At 46.3% G+C, this 7,500-nt stretch overlaps 1 protein-coding gene across 4 annotated transcripts in view; it reads left to right on the plus strand.

The window, feature by feature from the left end:
• kcnh7 (potassium channel, voltage gated eag related subfamily H, member 7) overlaps positions 1-7,500 on the plus strand; it is a 49,845-nt gene that overhangs the window by 10,359 nt on the left and 31,986 nt on the right. The window lies entirely within an intron of this gene.

Genomic DNA, 7,500 nt, shown 5'->3' on the forward strand with positions numbered 1-7,500 from the left:
CGCTGTGGCTGCTGGTGAGACCCTCATCCTTCCACAGTCAGAGGGAATCTCCATCCATCTGTTTCCTCTAACCCTCCTGTCCCCTGTGCTTTATTACTCAGCTAGCGAGTGGCTCCAGGTTTTACTTTGCTTTAGGGATGTGAACAGAATGAGCTGCTCCCTGATGATGTGCTGTCAAACATGTCCAGGTTCAACCCTGTGAATAGCCAACTTTTTGTGAAAACTCAGGAGAAGTGGATTTACCACTAAGTTTAATAACCAAAGGTTGGAAAGTATTTTGTTAAACATATGTATAACTGATCTAGGGGCTGTTTTATACACAAGAAGGGACAGAAACCGATAAACAGAGTGATGGAGAGTGAGTGAGTGAGTGAGTGAGTGAGTGAGTGAGTGAGTGAGTGAGTGAGTGAGTGAGTGAGTGAGTGAGTGAGTGAGTGAGTGAGTTACTAAATGAGTGAGTGAGTGAGTTACTAAATGAGTGAATGAATGAGTTACTAAATGAGTGAATGAGTGAGTTACTAAACGAGTGAATGAGTGAGTGAGTTACTAAACAAGTGAATGAGTGAGTTACTAAACAAGTGAATGAGTGAGTGAGTTACTAAACGAGTGAGTGAGTGAGTGAGTGAGTGAGTGAGTGAGTGAGTGAGTGAGTGAGTGAGTTACCAAACGAGTGAGTGAGTAAAAGAGTTTAAGGTTTGATAAATGAATGTATGAGTGGATGATGTGTGAATGAGTGAGCAGCCTAATGAGTGAGTGAATCAGTAACTGAGACAGTGACACCGACTCACTGTAAGGGAACTGCAGGTAGGGGATCTGCTCACAAGGAAACCATGGATTAGTTGCAGATTGAAACTGCACACACACACACACACACACACACACACACACACACACACACACACACACACACACACCACGCTGCCTGAGCCAGGTTTAATTTCGGATCCTGCAGTCAGTCAGAGTGCTTATTACTGCCTGCCTGACAGCTACAGTGTGAGTGTGTGAGAGAAAGAGAAAGAAAGAGATAGAGACCTTTCCCTCTGTTCTAGTGCACTTCATCTGACCTATCATACCACTGCTGTCCTTCAGAGCCCTGTGTGTTTGTGTTTGTGTGTTTGTGTGTGTGTGTGTTTGTGTGTGTGTGTGTTTGTGTGTGTGTTGATGTTTTAAAAGAAAGAAGGGATCACAAATGATGAATTATTTAGGAAATACAGGCGATTTAGGAGACGTAACAAATGTAAATAATGACCTACTGACTTAAACATTGGGTCGTGTTCTGAATCGGAATCAGAATCTATCTTCCTCGAAACCGGATCATCGGCACGTCAACCTTCCGTGAAGCCGGTGACCTGTTTGTGGCCTGTCTCGACCTTGACATCTGACCCGTGTCTCGTATCACAGATAACAACATAATCTGACCGATGATGAAAGTGAGTCTCGGTAAGAAGAGACTCTTATTGTCTTATTGTGGATATTGTTGTTCTAAATAAAGCCTCCTGATTAAACTTTTAGGGCTTGTCGAGTTGCTCCCTGTCGGTCAGACTCGGGGGGCTTCTCCTGCTGGTGGAAGCCCTGTCTTGTTCTCCTGAACGGGATAAAAGAGGAGAAATTCATTCATTCATTCATTCATACATTCATTTCCTACCGCTTATCCGAACTTCTCGGGTCACGGGGAGCCTGTGCCTATCTCAGGCGTCATCGGGCATCGAGGCAGGATACACCATGGACGGAGTGCCAACCCATCACAGGGCACACACACACACTCACACACTACAGACAATTTCCCAGAGATGCCAATCAACCTACCATGCATGTCTTTGGACCGGGGGAGGAAACCGGAGTACCCGGAGGAAACCCCCGAGGCACGGGGAGAACATGCAAACTCCACACACACAAGGCGGAGGCGGGAATCGACCCCCCGACCCTGGAGGTGTGAGGCAAACGTGATAACCACTAAGCCACCGTGCCAAGAGGAGAAATGACCCGGAAAAAATAAGATCGACGCATCTGAGCGTGGGTGAGTGGGTGTGGCTACTGACACAAGCAGGTACCTGATTGGTTAATATGTTGATTGATGTGTGGTGGCTTTCCAGTAAGGATTCTGAACATGTTAAAGATGAGATTTGTCTTGCAGATGGAACTACAGTAAGACACACTACAGCGCACGTGTGTGTGTGTGTGTGTGTGTGTGTGTGTGTGTGTGTGTGTGTGTGTGTGTGTGTGTGTGTGTGTGTGATTCGATTATACCACATTCAGTAGGCTATTTAGTGCACTAATACCAGCACGGCATGAAATTTTAAAGATCTAAAGCAATTATTCAGCCCCATGGAGCTAAGCTTTTAAGCTTCTCTTCTGTACACACACACACACACACACACACACACACACACACACACACACACACACACACACACTCATTCACTTACTCATACACACTCTCCATCTCACACTACAGATCGTAAAGCAAACAACAAACGTATATTTATCCGGACTCATCCGTCATATCCTTTTAGTCTTTCATGTCAGCGAGTTTGTCGTTCTATCCCAGTTAGCTACAGCGCTATTATTAGCCTAGCCTTGTAATCTGAAACCGCTCTCCCAAAGGGCACGGATGGAACGCCTCCATCTTTTCTGGACAAGGACCGAGAACTTACACGGCATCAGATATCAAACCTGATTATATGCACCTCTGAAAGCGTTTCCGTGTCGATGCTGTACAAATTCTACAAACGGTAGACACTTGTATGTACACACACACACACACACACACACACACACACACACACACACACCTCCTATACATGCACACACACTTCAGCAGGGATTCCCTGTCCTGTTTCCTAACTGCTGTTCAGCTCAAATAACAAATCTGTACTGGAATTAGACTTGACATTGTGTTGTTCTGTAAGCATCATATCACAATAACACATGAAGATATCAGACTAGTGATTCATCTGTCTTACAGTACACACACACACACACACACACACACACACACACACACACACACACACACACTGGGGACTCTGGGAAAAGTACACACAAACACTGGGGTCTCGGGGAAAAGTACACACACACACAAACGCACACACACACACACACTGGGGTCTCGGGGAAAAGTACACACACACACACACACACACACACACACACACACACACACTGGGGACTCGGGGAAAAGTACACACAAACATTGGGGTCTCGGGGAAAAGTACACACACACACAAACACACACACACACACACACACTGGGGTCTTGGGGAAAAGTACACACACACACACACTGGGGTCTTGGGGGAAAAGTACACACACACACACTGGGGTCTCGGGGAAAAGTACACACACACACACACTGGGGTCTCGGGGAAAGCACACACACACACACACACACACATTGGGGTCTCAGGGAAAAGTACACACACACACACACACACACACACACTGGGGTCTCGGGGAAAAGTACACACACACACACACTGGGGTCTCGGGGAAAAGTACACACACACACACACACTGGGGTCTCGAGGAAAAGTACACACACACACACACACACTGGGGTCTCGGGAAAAAGTACACACACACACACACTGGGGTCTCAGGGAAAATTACACACACACACACACACACACACTGGGGTCTCAGGGAAAAGTACACACACGCACACACACACACACACACACACACACACACACACACACACTGGGGTCTCGGGGAACAGTACACACACACACACACAAGCACACACTGGGGTCTCGAGTGTGGTTGGTGACATGAAATGAAACACTTCGTCTCAGATGTTCTGTAACGTTACATTTAACTCTAAACTGTTAAAGAGTGGGACATGTTGCTCATTTCTGTTCATTACTAATCTAAACCTTGTTGGCAAATCACAGTGGTATCAGCCGGTGGGGTAGAAAAGAGGTGGGGTAGAAAAGAGGTGGGGTAGAAAAGAGGTGGGGTAGAAAAGAGGCTTGTGAGGGAAAGACAATGATGTCATGATGACTGGAGCTCATGGATGTTCCATCAAACATCAAAAGTAACTGTAAACGGATAAAAAGTCCGACCCGTCGACGATCGATCACTTTGCCACGTGCTGTTATCGGTTTCTTTTCTCGGTACAGGGTTTGTTTTAATCCCTCACGCAGACTGTCGGAGCTTTAACTCCTCTTAAAGCCTTCGATTTTTCTCTTCGTTTTCTCGTTGTCGCGATCTCGAAGCTAAGAATATCAGTGAAACTTAAACCTGAAGAAACATGAGAACATTGTGAGAGCACAAGAAAAGATAAACAAACAAACATAAATAAATAAATAAACAAACAAACAAACAGAAAAACAAACAAATAAATAAATAAAAAGAATCTTCTTCTTTGTATTTCCCGTCTTCTAACCTGCTGTCCCCAGAGAAGCCGAGGGAAGCTCCGTCCGTGTCTGTCCCCGCGGGTGATGTTTGGATGGTGTTTTCTGCAGGATGTATCGTGCTGTGCAGGAGTTCTGACAGTGATGTAGCGCAGGACCCGATGCTGCACATATCTGCCCCGCTCACTACATCCATCATCCCGAGTCAGGCAGAGAGACGAGCCGGATTAGTGCGGCGCTGTAAATACCGAGCTCTACACTCAGACCGTACTGTCAGACGTGCAAAGAAAAATCACAGCGCCCCGTGCTTGTGTACGGCGTACGGAGGGGTTTCTGTGCGAGCCTTAAACACGGTAAACGTTCTAGACGGACGCAGGAACGGCCTTAACACTGTGTTCGTCTGGGCTTGTCTGTTACAAACATCGTAGCGTTGTGCGCTTAGCAGGAGGTGTGGAGGCAAATCTAACACGAACTGCAGGTTAGGCAGAAGGGAGGGAGATAGATAAATAAATAAATAAATAAATAAATAAATAAATAAATAAATGAGGGGAGACACGGTGGCTTAGTGGTTATCACGTTCGCCTCACACCTCCAGGGTCGGGGGTTCGATTCCCACATCCGCCTTGTGTGTGTGGAGTTTGCATGTTCTCCCCGTGCCTCGGGGGTTTCCTCCGGGTACTCCGGTTTCCTCCCCCGGTCCAAACACATGCATGGTAGGTTGATTGGCGTCTCTGGAAAATTGTCCGTAGTGTGTGAGTGTGTGTGAGTGAATGAGAGTGTGTGTGTGCCCTGTGATGGGTTGGCACTCCGTCCAGGGTGTATCCTGCCTCGATGCCCGATGACGCCTGAGATAAGGCACAGGCTCTCCGTGACCCGAGGTAGTTTGTGTAAGCGGTAGAAAATGAATGAATGAATGAATGAATGAATAAATAAATAAATAAATTGACCTGACAACCTTTGGAAGTTTTAAGCAAATGTTCGGAGCTCTTCGCTTTAAAGATGCTCTTGTTTTCTGTCGTCGGGAAATTCAAGAAAGATTCCAACCAAACATTTTAGGGAGGGAAAAAAAATCGATCACAATTTATTTATTTATTTATTTATTTATTTATTTATTTATTTATTTATTTATTTATTTATTTATGTTTTTCTTTAAAGCAGTCACGTCTCTCGTGCTGACGGCGATCGCGTCAGCCAATCGATGTGCGGCACTCCTTCTAGCTCCACCCACATGTCTCTGTTTGGTGCTCATGGCAACTGGGAAAGAAAGAGAAGTCAGTTCAGTACGGGTGGCGATGACGGCAAAATATACAGAGGAACCGATCACACGCGCAAAAATCTGTAGATTGTATTTCTGTTGGAAATTTGATTCATCACTTAAACACTTTATTGCCATAATGATAAACAGATGGCTGGTGTGTGTGTGTGTGTGTGTGTGTGTGTGTGTGTGTGTGTGTGTGTGTGTGTGTGTGTGTGTGTGTGTGAGAGAGAGAGAGAGAAGGAGAGCGCGCGTGTGTTTGCCCCGGACAAAAATAGCTCAGCTTGACAGGGAAGCTCGCAGTACATTGGACAAGAGAGAACAGACTGTGCTATATTTAAACACACACACACACACACACACACACACACACACCTATTCTCTCCTGCCTGTTTCTGTAGAATTTTATTCTTCTTCTTATTATTATTCAATCACTCCATATATTCTGGTGAAGGATACACACACACACACACACACACACACACACAAGAAAAAAGCTGTTCTTTTCAACTTCTACACACTTAAAGTGAATCATGTTGTGCTGAATAGCGACAGAGACATGAGACGCTCCGTATCTGTTTTGTCCGTTTACATGGCGGCTGGTAGCGAAAGTGATGACGAACGAGTCGACAGAGCGTTGGAAAAAAACACTCTCTACTTTTTCTCACACTAGTGCGAGGGGCAGATACACAGCGTGACGACATGCCGAAGGAGAATATTACTTTGGGGGTCATCTGTAACGTACAGTAGCGTCAATGAACGGTGAGGAAGACGACGAAGAAGCTGATCGGATTTACGTGCGGCGCATAAAACGCTCGCAGGAGCCACAACAACACATGATGGATTTAGTTGCCCTTTAGTTGCCATGGTTACTTTACTGTCATGGTCTCCAGAGAGAGAGCAGTCAAAATCAGTAAGCCTGAGATACACACACGCAAACATGCTGGCACAGTGCACACACACACACACACACACACACACACACACACACACACACACACAATTGTGAGGACAAATCAGTGTGTGGACAAACACAAGTGTTCACGCGTCGATTAAAGAGGACACCGAAGCAGGATACGTGTCAAAGTAACGTCCACACGTGTCCTGCTCCGGTGTCCTCGGTCACCGCAGGGGGGTGATACAGTACACCGCTACGCTGCAAGAACGCGTCGAGTTACGTGACTGAGTTCAAGGTTTTGACTTGTTCTATAAATTCCACAGATCTCAGACCGATCAAGCGTCCGTGGGATTCGCTGGACAAACAAGTCTAAGCCACGGAGGCTCCACCTCACAACCTACAGGACCTCAAGCGTTAGTTGACATCTCCATAGCAGACACCACGGTGTCTTGTGTAGACCTTGATGGCTCAGAGCTTTTTTTAATGTTACGGTGTAAATGATCGGTGTAAAAAGGCACCCGGGCGCGCACATGCCTGAGACGTTACTGACTGGGAAGAGCGGAGATGGAGAGATAATGGATGCTGTGGAGCAATTAGTCATGAAGTCATAGGCTTCTACGGGAAGCCTATTAAAAGGGAAAAGAAAAGAAAGTCCATTAAACGTAGGCATGCAAACCACAGACTGGTTATATTTCTCCATTATATATATATATATATTATAATGGGGGGGACACGGTGGCTCAGTGGTTAACACGTTCGCCTCACACCTCCAGGGTCGGGGGTTCGATTCCCGCCTCCACCTTGTGTGTGTGGAGTTTGTATGTTCTCCCCGTGCCTCGGGGGTTTCCTCCGGGTACTCCGGTTTCCTCCCCCGGTCCAAAGACATGCATGGTAGGTTGATTGGCATCTCTGGAAAATTGTCCGTATTGTGTGTGTGTGTGTGAGTGAATGAGAGTGTGTGTGTGCCCTGTGATGGGTTGGCACTCCGTCCA

Source organism: Tachysurus fulvidraco, chromosome 5 (genome assembly GCF_022655615.1).
Source record: "Tachysurus fulvidraco isolate hzauxx_2018 chromosome 5, HZAU_PFXX_2.0, whole genome shotgun sequence".
NCBI classification, from domain to species: Eukaryota; Metazoa; Chordata; class Actinopteri; order Siluriformes; family Bagridae; genus Tachysurus; species Tachysurus fulvidraco.